Source organism: Prinia subflava, chromosome 4 (assembly GCF_021018805.1).
Source record: "Prinia subflava isolate CZ2003 ecotype Zambia chromosome 4, Cam_Psub_1.2, whole genome shotgun sequence".
Classification (NCBI taxonomy): Eukaryota; Metazoa; Chordata; class Aves; order Passeriformes; family Cisticolidae; genus Prinia; species Prinia subflava.
In genome coordinates, this window is record NC_086250.1 from 25,161,973 (window position 1) to 25,179,308 (window position 17,336).

At 46.9% G+C, this 17,336-nt stretch overlaps 1 long non-coding RNA gene across 1 annotated transcript; it reads right to left on the bottom strand.

Annotated features, from left to right (window-relative positions):
- Positions 1 to 3,605: 3,605 nt before the first annotated feature.
- On the bottom strand, positions 3,606 to 7,893 carry LOC134549337 (uncharacterized). The gene is made up of 3 exons (XR_010080062.1): positions 7,773 to 7,893; positions 5,330 to 6,990; positions 3,606 to 5,056 (listed from the first exon to the last, which is right to left on the bottom strand). It is a non-coding gene; the product is annotated as an uncharacterized LOC134549337 (long non-coding RNA).
- Between the last annotated feature and the right edge of the window lie 9,443 nt (positions 7,894 to 17,336).

Below are 17,336 nucleotides of genomic sequence, written 5' to 3' on the forward strand. Positions count from 1 at the left end.
TTGCAGCAGGATTGGCTGGACCTGTGAGAGTTCTTTTTTGATTTGGGTTGTGATCAAAATGTCATCCATGTAGTGGTGACAGTATGCCCATGGAAATTTTTCTCTCACTGATGAGAGTGCCTGTGCAATGTACCATTGACAAATTGTGGGGCTGTTTCTCATGCCTTGCAGAAGAACTGTCCATTGATAAAGTTGCACCGGTGCTGTGTTATTAATGGAAGGCACTGTAAAAGCAAACTTCAGGGTTTCGTCTGGGTGTAATGAAATAGTGAAAAAACAGTCTTTTAAGTCTACAATCAGTATGTCCCAGGAGGCAGTTCTCATTGTAGGAGATGGCATGCCAGGCTGGAGGGTGGCCACGCTCTCCATCATGGAGTTAATTTTTCTTAGGTCGTGGAGTAGCCTCCATTTACCAGACTTCTTTTCTATAACAAATACCGGGGTGTTCCAAGGGCTTCTAGATGGCTCTATGTGTCCTTGAACCAATTGTTCCTCTACCAGGGTTTTTAGGGCGTCTAGTTTTTCCTTTTCAAGGGACCACTGTGGTATACCTACACAGCCTGAGTTGTAAGCTGTTTTAGAGCAAGTGTGGGATTCCTGACACCCTCTAATACAGTTGCCCATGTTAAAAATCTAACCCCACCTGGACTCCCCATGGAGATGGAACATCCCCCCCTCACAGGTTAAGTGGTGCTGCAGTGATGTAATGTTGAACGGTAACTGTTTGTCCCTCAGGATTTTTTACCAAAACTGATTTGCTGCTCAAACAGCTCTGTGTGGTCCCTCTGAGACCAGCAACAGTAGATCCCACAGGCTCTGTGGGCCACGATGGAGGCCAAGTGTGGGCAGAGATGGTGGTGATGTGTGCCCCTGTGTCAGTCATTCCATTGACCTTTATCTGTGAAGGCTTTTCTTGAAGGCATGGTAACAGTACAAACCAGATTAGGTCTTTGATCACATACAACCTGAGTCCAGCACACCTGGGGCTCTCCTGTTGATCCAAAGCCTTGGTCTCTTCACTCCCTAGAATCTGTTTTGGGGACAGAAGACTTAAAAGGAATGAGTTCAGCAATTCTAGTTTTAGCAGGCATGGTCATGGGTGAAGTGGGAGTTGACACCATGGTTTGTATTTGTCCTGTAAAGTTGGCATCTGTGACACCAGGGTGCACAATGATACCTTGCAGTGTGGCACTAGATCTTCCTAGAAGCAGTGCACTCAGTCCTTTCCCTATGGGCCCCTAGGCCTCAAGAGGGACTTTCTGTCCCTGTAGTTAGTTTATGGTTATTGGGATTGAGGTGGATACATACATGCCAGCTGATTCTGTTGTCCTGGCTGTGAGTTGGTCACACAGGCTTGTACCAGAGGGTGGGAAAATACTTGTGTCATCACACATTTTCCTCTCATGCTCGGTTTCCCGTTTGCCTGGTTCTTGAGAGATTGACCATTAATATGAAATCTGGACCTGCATACCTTGGTTGCATGTCTGAATCTCCCACATCAGTTGCAGTTTGTATTCATATCCCTCTGCTCTTGAAGTATCTCCTGTGGTATAGAATGGCATGGACAATTTGCCTCCATGTGGTTTTGTTGTCCACATCTGTAGCAACAGGGTGTTTCTTTAACAGCAGATGTAATAGTATTAGCTAACATATCCAGGTTGTGAGATCCAGTCCCAACCTCAGCACATGCTTCTATCATATTCTCTAGGGATGGATTCTCTTCAGGTAATGCATCTATAATGTTTCTACAGTCCTCCTTTGCATTATTTTGTGCTAACTTTAGTGTTAATTGGCTCCTTTGCTGTTTGCTATCTGTTTTTCCATAGCATCTTGAGAATGTTCTATGAATTGCATATATAATTTGTTGGTGTTTTGTTTTATACGTGAATAATTTCAGGTAGGCACAGACATATTTGTAATTTTTGTTAGAGCTTGCACTGCTAAGTCCTTTGCTTGGCTAGGATTGAGGGGTCCTGGCATGCTTGGGTTTATGGGTCTTCCATAGGGGGGGCAGTCCCATAAGTTGAAATATCCTTGCTCCAAAACATGGGTCCTGCTGCAAAGCTCTTGAATTTTGCAGTCCCTGGTCTTCTACATAAGATCTCCAGGCTGATTCAAACATCATATATTGCACTGGAGTACAGAGAAATTTTGCAATTTGCTTCATATCATATTAATTCACTAGCAGTTATAAATTGAAGCATATTTCAACAGCGGGCAACCCTAGTCCATGTTTAGCAGCCAGTTGGCATAGCTCTGAAAGGATTTGCCAGTTAAAGGGTACATACTTGTCAGGTGTTGTGCCATTACCTCATATAACTGGGAATGCTGCAATTGCTCCCCTCCCGCTGCCAGTCTTATGATGATGATGATGATGAATACATGGATAAGAAATTAGTTCAGCCCCCTCTATATCTCCACATTCTATTGCATTTTGTTTTACCTCCATCCAGAAGATTACCAGGTCTTGAGTGGGGATGGTTTCTGCTCAGAACATCAATGAGGCTGGAGCTGGTTTTGGCAGGGTTACAGGGGCTTTCACATCAAGCACAGCCTCTTTAATTGTGTCCAGTGCATGGTTCTTATCCCACATTAGTAAAGCTAACAATCCCTCTCAATCATATTCTACCTCCCATTCTTCTAAAAGAAGCAACCATACCTTCAAAGTTAGATGTTCCTGTAGCAGCGTGCTTTTTAGGAGTGGAGCTGAGGCTTAAACATCAATAAACATTTCCTGTGGAAAAGCTGCTTGGGGAAACTTGGGCAGAGCAGTCAAGCTCACACATCCACACATGCCACGTGGCAGCTCAGCAGGGAGAGGCAAGAAGGCTCTTGCACTGGATCAGTTCCAGCCAGGTTTATTTCCAGCAGCCGAAGGGTTATCCAGAGTCAAAGGGGGCTGAACATGTCCATGCTTGGGCTTAAGTATGAGCTCCAGCACCCAATGACCTTGAGACATGGAGTTGGTACAAAGGGCAGGTAAGGTCAGTGACCTATAGGGAAAACAGGGCTGGTCATTGGGATCCCACCACCAATGGAGACACAGGGGAAAGGAAAAACAAAGGGTCAATGGCATTAGGAAACAGGAGGCGACCAGGGAAAACCATCAGAGCACCATTGGGGAGTTCTTTCTTTCAGGCTGGGTGGAGATATAAAGTCTGTCCTGCCAAGGCCAGACCCTGGGTATTGAGTCAAGGGGTTGCAAGGACTCCACATGTTCCTGCACAGAGATCCATCTCCCCATGGCTCTGATGGTTTTTTCCCTGTATTTTCAGGGGTAAGTACAAAGGAATTCCAAATTTGAGCCATTTCCCACTGCAAACAGCTCTGCTTGCTGTATTAATTGCACCTTTTCACTTCTCTGGCTCCTATGCCACTTTTTTTTGTCTCACCTGTTCTTGACGCAGAAATGGTTGCTTTCCTCACATCGAGTCACCAAATGTTATGTGCAGTTGTGGGTTGGAGACAGGCACACAACACAGTACACATCAAGGGTCATCAGCAAACAGCATGTTTTATTGTTTGGATCCTTCTTATACACAAACTCCTGGATCCAGACAACTGATTGGTCTGGGTTTTAATAACACCCAGCTCCCTGACCAGTGATATGTCTGCCCACTGTACTGAACATGATTGGCTGAGGTCCCTGTATGAGTTCCATTGTTCACTCAGGGACTTGTTTCTAGAATGAGCCGGGTTAGCCAAATTGCATTTGTTATGACCAGATTGATTTTGTCCAGCTACAGACCAACTGTACTGTGACATTTGGAATAATGACAGTTGAAATCAGACTTCTCTGCAGTTGTTATGGTCCCCTAGTCTTTTTATAGTATGCTCAGAAAGGAAAAATTCTGTTTGCATTTTTTGGGGATTGTGCTGGTTTAGCATGGAAATGATTTTTTTCCCAAGGAAGTTATAGCAAAATATTGACAGCTTGATTGACCAATTAGAGTTAGAAATGCCTCTGGACTACACAGGTTAAAAATTAGAGAATCTTGGGAATTTCCCTCTTTGTTGTACATCCTGACAGCGGGTAACCACTGGCCTGGCTCACTCCATGCAGCAGGTGGGGCTGGGCGAAGACACCGCTGCTCTACCGTGCTGGCAGTGCTGGGCTTGGGCCTGGGCCTACCCTGATGTCACCGAGGGAGGAGACGTTGTCATGGGTTGACATTAGACAAATTGCCAATGCACCCATGAGGGTATATTTTACCTAATGAACTCCTGTGAGATGTGGTCAAGAACAGAGCAGAGCAGGCCTAATACTTGAAACAGACAGACAAATTATTATACTACATAACAATGGACAATAGAAAAGGAAAGAAAAACCCAACCACCCAAAAGCAGAAGAGAAAACCTCCCAAAACACTGCTTCTCCTCCCCCCCAATTTCCATTCCATACATGCTCACTCAGTTGACTCCAGCACATTACCTTCATCTACTTGCTTAATCCCTCAACAACCCTGGGTTCCTAATCCAAATCATCATCCTTTAAAATTCAGACAATCCACATTCCATCCAGGACGAGAGGAGTCTCTCTCGCACCACAGACCCTCCCCCACAGGAAACACAGGTCCACCATCCCGTGTTCCCACGTCACCCATGGCACTGCCTAGAAGAGTCTGCCAGGGTGACACCCTCCTTTCCATGTCCAGCACTCTCACTGCCGTCCATGGACCTGTACTGCAACAGGGCTCTTTTTAAGGATGTTTTGGCCAAGTACCAAAAACCAGCCATCTTCTCATTTTGGGACTCAGGTCCCCCCCATTTACCCCTGGGGCTGGGGGCTCCACGAAGCAGGCCAAAACGTCTCTGGGTTTGAGCCAAAAACATCCACCCAAACACAGTCTTATTTATAGTCAGGAGGGTCCAGGGTCCGTCTATGGCTATCATTATGCAGGAAAAGTCCAGCCTCATAGGCCACTCCTCTTCATTCTGGCAATCGAAGGGGCTTCTTTCCATCTCCCATTACCCTCTTGGTCCCAGGCTGTCCTCTCTCTCTCTTCTAAAACCACCAACTATGAGAATTCAGCGTCCAGGGGTAACTCTCTTCTGCCTTAGAAAGAGTTAAAAGCTTTATCTCCCACCACCAAGGTCAGGCACAGGCGATCGCAGGCACTGCAGTTCTCACAAGCAGCTCCAGCTCAGCACCTTCTCTCTGTGGGGGGAGGAGAGAGACGGGACCGGGGGGGGGAAGGGGGGGGGGAACGGGATAGGACAGGGAGGGGGACGGAAGGCACCTCCAAAGTTCTCCCTCCACCCCTCCATTCTAGATGGAAGCTGGACCAGCTCCACTCCAGCTCCCTCTGTTCCCCACCCCGAGGCCCACCTTGCTCAGCCAGGCCCACCTTGCTCCCCTCCCCCACCCGGCCTAGCCAGGCCTGGGCAGGGGAAGAGGAGAAGACGCTCCCTCTCCGAAAGCAGAGCAGGGAAAGAGGGAGTCCTGCTGGGAAATCTGGCTTTTAACCCCTCGTGTCCTCAGAGGCGTGTCCAACCTCTTAGTGGCCAACAAAGGTGCCAATACTCAGACCTAAGGACTGATTGGTTTGACCACTACTTCCAAAAAAAACTCACTTCCCTTCAAACCACGACAGACGTCCATCAGTCTAGCTACTGAGATCCTGGCCACTGTTTTTGAGCACGCCCCCATCAGTGGGGCTTTGAAATCTAACATTGTGAGCCGCAGCCTAAGAGGGAGAGACCCAAGCAAGAATTTAACTCTTTCACCGCACAGATGAAACTTGCAAAGCACTAACCTTTTCTCTGAGTCTTAGGAAAGCCAGAGTGAGACAGGTAAAGAGACAATATGAAGATATAACGGTCGGTGAAAGAGTTACATCTTAGATGAGGAGATAGAGAAGATGCCTTGGTTTTTGGGCTGAAAGTCTTTTGTGAGCCATGGTAACAGAATGTAATATGCTAAAATATCCCTTTAAACTGTGGAAAAATATGCACTGGGGAGATGATGAGAATATTCAGATTGCAGATTTAAGCAAAAATGTTTGTGATGGACTAAGTAAACATTGAAGTAACTGTGATCTTATAAGAAACTTGAACAGAGAAAGATAAAGTGATGTGAAGCCCTCTGCCGAAAAAAAAAAAAAAACTAAGACCTCTGTTTCTTGAGATGGAGATGATTTTAGAGACAGATGAAGAAAAACCTTTACATTTGGAACTGTTCTTCTTTAAAATAATACCCCAATGAACTTCATGCCCCATATGCAGCCACAGGAAAGGCTGCAAGATATGAGATGGTTTTCACAACTGCAGATTTCTCCTGGCTACGGAGGCAAATAAGCCTGCGAGGACTCTGCACTAGAAGGATGTCCCTTGAATGAAATGTGATAAGCTCATCTCAACACTCCCCAGGAGAGATAACCCTTAGATGAGACTGTTCTCCCTGGTCACGGTGAGTTCCCATAATGCTCTGATATACCCATGTAGATTCTTTTTAACCCATTGTTTTTTTCCCTGTTGGTACCACCTTTGCTTTCCCCCATAAATACCCCAGCTTCTGTCCAGTTCAGGAGGGAGCTGTTGTCCCCGGCCCTCTTCGTAGAGTGCAGGATAATAAAGGCTACCCTGTGGAATTGCCACACGACTCTCCTGTCTCTCTGTCTCTGAGATTACCTTGCAAGGCAGAACTGAAATCACTACTAGGAGCTGGTCACCTGCAGCCACAGGCTGTGCCTTGCTGAGGCTACCTGGCAGCCAGAGGACTGTCTGAGACCACTAGAAGGTTGTCTCTTAAAAGACCTCTCTCTCTGGGAAGATTGCAGCATTCTGGATCACACCAACAGACCCTCCCATGGCTGTTCACAAGTGGCGCACTGAACTCCAGTGATTGGACTCCCTCAGGGTGTCCCTGGAAAGAGCAGGGTCCCACACAGCTATGGGACTGATCTGAGAGAACGTCACTCCTCTGAGGACACCCCTGCATTCTTGTGGAGGGTATCTGAAGAGGCAGTCCGAGACCCTCGAATTCACCATCTGAAAGAGAAAACCCTAAGGATCAGACCAGAGGCTTGACCACCATCCTAGCAGCTTTACTTTTAACCCCACTGGCTGACAAGTGTAAGTTGAAATCAGCCTTTTTTGCATGCTCCTATATTTGGGTCTTTTTTGCTTTTTTTTCTCTTTTTCTGATGAGTTGGGAAGGGGATCAAGATGGTGATAAGGCTGGGAAAAACTTGCCTATTCCAAACTGAGACAGACATATACTCCCAAGTTCTACATACCCTTTATGCTAGCAACTTCAAATTTTCTAAAGGAAATCTTTCTAAAAGGAATCTCAAATTGTTTATCAAATTAATTTATAAGCAGTATCCCAACTGTAACCAAGACACTTTCTACCTCATCTGTTTCTGGGACCATGTAGGGACCAAACTATATGCCTTTCAAGCTAATGGAGATTTTTCTGTTACCTATTTCATCCCTTAATTTCATGCTATCACTAAGTTAAGTAGAAAAAAACCTCCCATTTCTAATCCAGGGGTTAAAACCCTCTGCCACTCTCCCCCATCCCCCTTCCCTCTCTCCCGACATTTCTCTTCCCCAACTACCTCCCTATTCATTTGCCAATGATATGGATTCCACAAAACCTGCTCAACAGGTTTTCCTGCCTCAAATTTCCTCCTCTGCCTGCCCGCCCTGGGGACAGGAAGTGCAGGGCCCATCCCTGCCTCCGCCCTGCCTCTGCTTGCAGACTGCACCGGTCTCTGCCCTGCTCCAGACTGCACCAGTCCTTCCCCCTGGGGTGGGAAGTGTAGTACCTGCTCCTGCCCCCACTCCATCCTCGTTCCTTCCTCCCGGGGCAAGCTGCGTGGGGCTCGTCCCTGACTCCGCAGCTCCAGTCCCAGACACCCCATCCCCTCCTCCCATGGTGGGAAAAACCCCACCCATTCCTGCCTTCCCCTGGCCCCCACCTCTCCCCTTCTGGACGGGGAGCCCAGGGCCTGTGCTGCGCCACCCTGCCCTGCTACTGAGCTTGCACAATCCATTGCGCTTGGCACCAATCATCCAGCTGTGTCGGCTTGGGGTGAAACCTCATTGGTTCCTCCTCTTTGCACCAGGATTCCCCTTCCCTTCCCCCACCCTGTAGTCGTGCGTTTCTGTACCCAAGCAGGTGTTTCTATATAAGGAAGTTAAACTAGAATTTTCTATAGCCTGCTCGTTGCAATTGGCTCAGTACCAGCACAGACACAGTGATAGGGCTTTGGAAGTGCATCTCAAAGCCTAGTGTCAATCTCATTGGGCAAAGAGCCAAATAAGCCCACCTAGACCATGGAGTATTAAAGAGCCTGCACAATAGGTGCACGTGGGCTTTTTGGGAATGCCTTAGCCAGTGAAACTGTGCTTGGTGCACTGTGCTCGGCTTATCTCTTTTCATTATGTAATGTTTGTTATTTTTGCTGTTATTAAAACCTTTATTTTACAAAGCATATCCTGAGAAGCCATCTCGCTATTTTATTAAGCCATTTCTCTGCTGACTGGACCCTCGGAGGTATAGAGAGAAACCTCAATACCACCCCACAGCCACTGCAGCTGCTCCTGCCACGGCTGTGCCGCCTGCCCCTGCCACAGCTGCCGCCGCCTGGCCCCGTCATGGCTCCTGCGATCACCGCGGAGTGCACCCCGCCCCCTGCCGGTGCCACGGCTCTAGCCGCTGCTGCAAACTCCGTCCTCTCTTCCCTCCCACTGCCCTCCTGCCTGCCCCCGCGGCTTTGCGGCCACCTGCAGCTGGCACTAGGCAGCTGACCAGCAGTGCTGAGCCTCTCAGCAGTGATACCCCGGCCTGTGCCTGCTGTATGGCCGGCAGTGCGGGAGTGGTTCCACCCTCCCTCGGCCCACGCCCTTTGCCCTCCCTTGGTAGTCTGTGATCTGTGGTGCCTGTGGTCTCCCTCAGTGCACTCAAGGAGACACCCTGAATCATCATCTGAGCACAGCAGCGATAACGCCTTGGATTCTGACCCCAAATCCCAGGATAGATGGGCATTGACATGAAAGGAAGCCACTCAGGAGGGAGATTGGGAACTGGCTGAAAAGACCTCAGCCTTCCCAGTCATTTATGGGAAAAGGGGGTGGGATGGACCTAAAAAAAAAAAAAAAGGGCAAAAAAAAAAAAAAAAAAGGCATGGGAACCCTTTCGCCACAGAGAGATCAAAGGACTTTGCAGGTGGCAAAAGGACATGGGTGGGGACTACATTTCTTTAGAAACTTACTAGAAGCCACCTTCACTGGGCATACTCTAGTGCCACATGATATTAAAAACATTGTTACTTACTTCCTTTCCCCTGCTGAATATATGCTATGGGGGAGGCATTTGAAAAGACTTTTAAAAACATTATCTGCAGATTGGTCAAATTTGACCATGGAGCAATTAGCCGAAGAAGGTGGACTCCAAAAACCCTCAGAACAAGCCAACACCTTGCCTGAAACTGCATTGCAGGATATATCTATTGCAGCAAAAGCATCACTGCTCCTTACCCCTGATGACTCTGTTCCTACACAACATTTCTCTAATATCAAACAAGGGGTAGATGAGACTTTTTTTAAATTCATAGGCAGATTAAAGGATGCCCTGAATAAACAAATAGAGAGTCCACAGGGACAAAAGGAACTTTTGGGTAAACTTGCTATGGCAAATGCTAATGGAAAATGTAAGACTATCCTAAGGGCTTCACTGCCTGGACACAGAACCCACCTGTTGCCATGAGATTCTCCTAGCTAGCTGAGCGTTTCATATAAAGTAGAAGTTTGTACCTTCTCATGCTCTTTTCATGTAAACACCAGCTATGTTCTATAAACATAGCCATTGTTTTCACATTCCATGCTGGGAAAAACAAGACTGTGTGACAGACCCCTTGACCAATGTATTGAGAGGTGGGACTGTTAACAGACCAATCCATGGTCACCTTGTTAGAAGTATATAATAGGAAAAATAAACAAAGGGCAGGGTCTTCCGCCCTGCTGCTCTGTTGAACACACAACTCTGTCTCCGTGTGTTCTTCTGGCTAGGCTCGCGGTGATACCCATCATAGAACAGATGGTGGAAAGCTGCACATGCTATTTGTCCACCGAAAACACAGCTGCCCAAGCAGTTGCTAAGGGCACTGCAGAAGGAGTCTCTGGTGCATTTGCAGTAGTAGCCTCCAAAGATAATGCCCGCTGTTTGAACTGCGGGGAATTTGGACACTTTATAAAGGACTGCCCAGAAAAGCCACCCACCCAAGACCTCTGCACCATCTGCCAAAGATACCAGAGACAGCAGTGATAACAATAGAACTCAGGAAACTCCCAGTGCAGCATGGTATGGCCCTGTGCACGGACAACAAATCAAAAGCTGTATTGCTCTGTCTTGCCTGTGAAATTCACATTGGACAGTCAGGATCTGGGATATGGAGGACATCATGGCACATCATCCCAGGAGATCACAAGTCACATGAAGAGGATCCAACACACAGAGTGATACAGATGGGAACCCAAGGCCAGCTGGGAACCGCACTGTCTCTTGACTTGACAGATGGGTGTTTTTACCATGTTCCCATGGAAAATCATGGGCCACAGAATGGTCCTTGGGACATTCTAATCCTAGGTGACACTTTCCATGGTCCAGAAGAAATTTTTGTTTTGCCGTAAGTACAAACAGTACATCCTGGACAAGAAATCTTTATCCAATTGTGCTGCACAGACACGCCTTTTTTATCTTTCACAAGGAGCACTGATTGGACACATCTTTCTAACTCCCACCAAACCACATGGAACAACTTCCTCTCAATCCCACAATAATGTGAGCACATATTGTGGGCTCAAATAAGCCTACCATCAAGTGCAGTCTATTCTGTGAGGGGGAGAAAATCCACCGACTAGGGATGCTGGACACCAGCGCTATTGTGACCACCATTGCTTGCCTGAAGTGGCCAGCAAACTGGGAACTGCAACTGGTGGCAGGCATGATTTCTGGGATTGGTGGAGCCACTTCTATGCAGAGCAAGCGGAATGTCATCGTTGAAGGACCTGAAGGCAGGCTGGCAACCATCTGGCCACTGAGAAGCGCGCATTACCATTTATCCCTCAGCTCACCTGGAAACATGAGGACCGAGTCTGGACCAAGCAGTGGCCCCTCCTAAAGGCAAAACTGCATATACTGGAAGCCCTAGTGGAAGAGCAGTTTGCCAAGGGCCACATCATCGAGACCACCAGCCCTTGAAACTCCACGATCTTTGTGCTGAAAAAGCCTTGAAAGGGCAGTTGAAGGCTCCTCCATGACCTAAGCAAGATCAACGAGGCCATCGAGGTTGTGGGTCCTATACAGCCTGGCCTGCCCTCACCATCGATGCTACCTCAAGACTGGATGCTTGCCATCGTAGATACCAAAGACTGTTTCTTCAGCATTCCACTTCACCCTCAAGATGCCCCCTGGTTTGCTTTCTCCATCCCCTCCCTTAACAGAGAAGTCCCACTCAAGAGATACCACTATGTATCTACCTCAAGGTTTAGAGTGAAGCCCAATTATATGCCAGTGGTACGTCGCTCACATTCTGTCCCCCATTCAGAACCAATTCCCAGATGTGATCATTCACCACTATATGGATGATATCCTGGTCTGTGCATCAGAAAAAACTTACTTGACAGAACTGTTAAAAGGACCATAGAAACCATAGAGGAAGCAGGATTTGAGATTTGTGAGGACAAAGTGCAGTACGCCAGTTCATGGACTTACCTCGGACTCCATATCCGTGACAGGTCTGTTGTACGCCACCAATTCATCATCCAAGACAACCCAAAGACCCTAAGAGACTTACACAGTTTGTGCGGGTCTGTCAACTGTGTACATCCCTGGCTTGGTGTTACAACAGAGGACCTTGTCCCACTCTTCCATCTTCTGCGCAGCAGCGGGGGCCTGGACTCTCCATGCACTCTCACGCCAGAAGCCCAAGATACCATGACCAAGGTCCAGGAGGCCCTGTCTTCACACCATGCTCATTGCATTGAACCCAGCCTGCCTCTCCAGTTTGCCATTCTGGGTAAGGCCCCCTGTCACTATGGGTTGATTTTTCAATGGGATCCTTGACTCAGAGACCCTCTATTGATACTTGAATGGATCTTCATGAGCAATCAACCATCAAAGACAATAACCACCCCTAAAGAAATAATGGCACATTTAATAAAAAAGGCCAGAACTCTTGCAGGGTGTGTGTTCACATGCATATACTTGCCATTGACTACTGGGGATCTGGAGCAACTGCTCCATACCAATGAGAACCTCTGATTCACCCTAGCTAGATAGCTACCCAGGCCAAATTTCCATCCAAACCCCAAAACATAGACTTTTAAATCATGATTCAGCCTTTAATCTGATGCCAAAATCAATCCAAAGTAGGACATCTCTCAAAGCTTAAACAGTTTTTACTGATAGCTCAGGGGCATCCCACAAGTCAGTAATGACCTGGATGGATCTCAAGACTCAAAAGTGGGAGTCTCATGTCCAAATAGTGGAGGGATCCCCACAGATTGCTGAGCTAGCAGCTGTTGTCAGAGCCTTTGAGAAGTTCAAAGACGAACCCTTTAATCTGGTCACAGATTCACCTTACGTTGCTGGCATAGCTATGAGGGCTGAACACAGTCTTCTCAAGGAGGTCTCCAATCCAAACTTACACCAATTGATCTCCACATTAATTCATTTAATCTCTCACAGAAAGCAGCCTTACCATATTATGCATGTGAGGTCACACACAAACCTCCCAGGTGCCATCGCAGAATGGAAAAGGAGGGTGGACTCGCCATGTCGGTAGAGACTGCTAATGTCCCTGACATCTTCACCCAGGCAAAGTTGTCAAAATGTACCTGCCCTTGTCAAAATGTTCAGGTTCTCAAAAGATCAAGCGAGAGCTATTGTCGCAACATGTCTGAACTGCCAAAATTACCAGATACCGTTCATGGGTGAAAGGGGTTAACCCCCGGGGCCTGAACAGCTGCCAGTTGTGGCAGACTGAAGTAACCCACTTCCCATCCTTTGGAAGGTCCAAATATGTCAATGTGTCAGTCGACACATTTTCTGGAGCAGTATTTGTGTCAGTGCAAGCAGGACAGGATACCACTCACACCATCAAGCATTTTCTCCTGTTTGTGACCTGGGAGTCCCTGAACAAATCAAAACAGATAGTGGGCCTGCTTATGCCTCCCATAGGTTGAAAGAGTTCTTCAACCATTGGGGGGTAAAACACACGAAGGGCATACCTGCTAATCCCACAGGGCAATCCATCATAGAAAGGACCCATCAAAAGTCCTCAATCAGCAGCAGAGAGAAACAGAAATTATGTCTCCCGTTGAAAGACTCTGTAAGGCCCTCTATGTCATTAACTTCCTAGATTGTACATCATCAGAGCCTGACCCCTCAATACTCTGCCACTTCTCAAATTTGACCCAGGCTAAGCTCACTGAGAAACAACTAGTGCTAGTAAGAGACCCAGAAACACATCAGATTTTGGGGCTTTTCCAGTTAATTGTCTGGGGGAGGGGCTATGCTTTTGTTCTACTACCATCTCTGGCCCAAAATGGTTCCCAGGGAAAAATATATAACCATACCTAGGCCTGGAAAACTCTGCTCCCACAAAAACTAACAAGAATTATCCCCAGTCAAATCCCTCCCTCAAAACCAGACCAGTTCTGCATGGAGAGAGAGACGTCGCTGAGCAACCACAAACCAGAGAAAAGACCATCCCATCACCCGGCAGCAGACAAAAGAGAAAACTGAACAAGATACTGGATAAATCAAGCCAGAGGCCTGACACAATCTGGCCACAAATTGCTCCCCGGTTTACATGTTGCCACCCCTCTTACCCTAAAAAACCCTAATGTCCCCCTGTCTCAACCTTGCCAGAACCTCCCTAAACCTTATACCCTCCCCTCCCACCATAAACTTAACAAATTTTGCTTATATTCCCTATCAGAAGCCCCATCCCTGTTCAAATATGAAATTAATCTACTGGTGCTGTCCTTACTGCTGCCTGGATGCTCCTCACCACGTGGTATGCCTTCAACTGGGTTGTCTGACAACCTAGCCATAATATTTGCGTGACTTTAGCAAAAACATTAACACAATATAACTTGTGCCTGTCCATGGGCAGCTTGGACAACTCGCTCTCCATGTGTCTGGTAGGGAATCCCTTGGTAGCAGGTGACTACCCCATCACTAACTCAGATCTCCTCTGCACCACAGCTAGGAGGTCCAATCTAGTAGACACTTGGGATGAGTGGACAAAAATGCTGCCAAGTGCTCCAGAGGAACCCCAAGAATCGGACCTACTGGGGTCCTCCAAAGCAACATACGGTGTCAAATTTTACTTTAAACAACCTAGTCAACATTGGCCAGAAATTGACCAGGCAAAATACACATACAGAAAGACCTATCACCAATTAACAAAGTCTGTAATAATCTAAATTGGTGAAATTACACTAGCCCTATGCTCTCTGTGTCCTCACTCCATCCCAAAGTGTTACCCCGGGGAACATTTCTTATCTGTGGTGACCAAGTATGGCTGGGATCCCCTCGTGTCTCCAGGGGGGTCCCTGTAGTGTGAGCAAGCTTAGTACCCTCACCCCAAACATAACTCTGCTTCAAAATTGGAAACAAAAAGGAGGATTGGCACACCAAAAGAGATCATATACTGAATTGGTACAAATTGTGATAGCCAAGTTAATAATTGGAATAAAGGAAAGAGAGCCATGATCTCATTGTTTTTACCTTGGGTAGCTGCAGCTAAAACCCTTGGTGAGCTAAATCACCTGGGGTATTGGCTTAGCAAGCAGGCCAATGCGACATCTGCTGCCCTGAGTGATCTTTTAAGGGATGAGGAGACTATCAGATACGCATCCCTAAAAAATTTTGCAGCGATAGACTTCCTACTGCTCGTCCATGGACATGGCTGCCAGGACTTTGAGGGGATGTTCTGCTTCAGCCTTTCTTCGCACTCAAAATCCATCCACGTAAACATCCAGAAACTGAAGGAACAAGTAAGGACATAAAAGTGGAAAACAACCCAGACTGGGTCAAAAAACTTTTCAGATGATAGGGATTAACAGGATGAGTTTCATCCTTAGTTAAGGGTATTTTGTTGTTATCCTTATTTTGTTATTTATGCTCTCATGCCCTTTACGCTGCTTTAAAAGAGCTGTTGGGGATGCCTTTTTACTAAATACAAAAGGGGGAATTGTGGAGGCAGATAAACCTGCAAAGCTCCTGCCCTGGAAGGATGTCCCTTGAATGGAATGTGATAAGCTCACCTCAACACTTCCCAGGAGAGATAACCCTTAGATGAGGCTGTTCTCCCTGGTCATGGTGAGTTCCCATAATGCTCTGATATACCCATGCAGATTCTTTTTAACCCATTGTTTTTTCCCCTGTGGTACTATTGTGGCGTGCGTTTCCCAGGACACACAAGGCAGCATTGGGGTGCGACACATTTCCCCCTGGGGAGACCTTTCCTCCCCGCTCTGGACTTCGGTTGTCTCAGCAGTTGCTTTTGGGGTGCAGAGATGTATCAGAGGCGAGACGGGTCTTGGGATAAACAAAGGAGATTTATTACAGGTATAACTGAAGCATAACAACTAAAAGCTGGACCCCAAAGACCGGGAGCACATGTCCCGCCGTGGGTTTTATAGACAGGGCGATACAAAGCAAACAACCAATGAGAATGCACTAAGGGAGGACTCTAGGGTAGGGAATACAGAACTAAATCCAATGGGAATAGCAGAAGCAGTGTAATGATATAAAACAGCAAATGATATATCGAGTGAGGGAAGATTGGCAAGGAAGGTTCTAGCAACAGAGGCAGGGATACAGAGAACTGACACATAACGGCATGTATAATTTAAATCATAACACACAAATGAAACAGAAAGCTAGCTTGAAAACTTAAAGCAGAAAATCCACACCACAACATGGTACCACCTTTGCTTTCCCCCATAAATACCCCAGCTTCTGTCCAGTTCAGGAGGGAGCTGTTGTCCCCGGCCCTCTTCGTAGAGTGCAGGATAATAAAGGCTACCCTGTGGAATTGCCACACGACTCTCCTGTCTCTCTGTCTCTGAGATTACCTTGCAAGGCAGAACTGAAATCACTACTAGGAGCTGGTCACCTGCAGCCACAGGCTGTGCCTTGCTGAGGCTACCTGGCAGCCAGAGGACTGTCTGAGACCACTAGAAGGTTGTCTCTTAAAAGACCTCTCTCTCTGGGAAGATTGCAGCATTCTGGATCACACCAACAGACCCCTCACGGCCGTTCATATCAGGCAGCTGTTTTCGTGAGTTAAAAGCCACAAGTGGACTGTTCTTTCTTGTGGACAGTAACCATAACAGACAAAAAGAGACTTCTCTCTCTAAATGAACTGATGAAAGACAATTTTATAAGTGGTACTGACCTAGAGTTCCAAGTTTTGTCCTTATACATTGCCTGTGAGAAAGAAAAGAAGCTGTTGGGGGAGATGGAAGTGTTTTGAAGATTTTATTCTGATTGTTATTAATTTCTTCTCTCTTGTAGTTTTGTTAATAAACCTGTCTTTATACCTTTTAAGTTTGAGCCTGCTTTTTCTCCTAATCCTATCTCACAGTAGAAAAAGAGTAAATAGTTCTAAGGGGCACTCAGACACTACACTAATTTTGGTAAACAGAAATTGGTGAACGTGAAACCACTACATAAAGAATAAAGGCTGACGGAGACAGTGGGAATAGCCTGAGGAACAGAGAGTAGGTTGAACTGTTAACTTTATGTTACCTGGATGCCTGCACCCAGCCCAAATCATCTTATCCTATTGCATGTTTTTTGTCAGGGATCCTATGATGTGGGCTGCTGACTTTTCTTCTGGTGGGGGCCTGGTCTGGGACCAAGTTCTTTTCCAGAATCCTTTCTATTCTCAGCTCTGGGACCCAGTATATCTGGACAGAGAGAAAAAGCAATTATGGCCCCCTTGTTTTTTTGAGGCACTATGTAGATTTTTTTTTTCTCAGCTGCAAGTGACTGACCCCAGTTCCTACTTCAGTGCTATAGACCATCAGTTCTGGGAGACACAGACCAGCACTCCAGAGGTTCATGGTGTTCTCTGCATCTGGTAAGGCCAGCAGCACCAGGTAGAGGTGCCTGTATTCATGTGAAGATCTTCTGAGTTGCTGTACTGTGAATTTGCACACTGACTGTCCAAGACTGTCAGCATGCAGCCCTTAAGGCCGAGGGTGCAGAGGGACAGAACCTGCTGTATCAGGTTCTGTCGATGGGTAGCAGATTCAGTTCATTGAGGCTGTCACAGGAGGGGTAGGCACAGTCATAGTGCTCACATTTT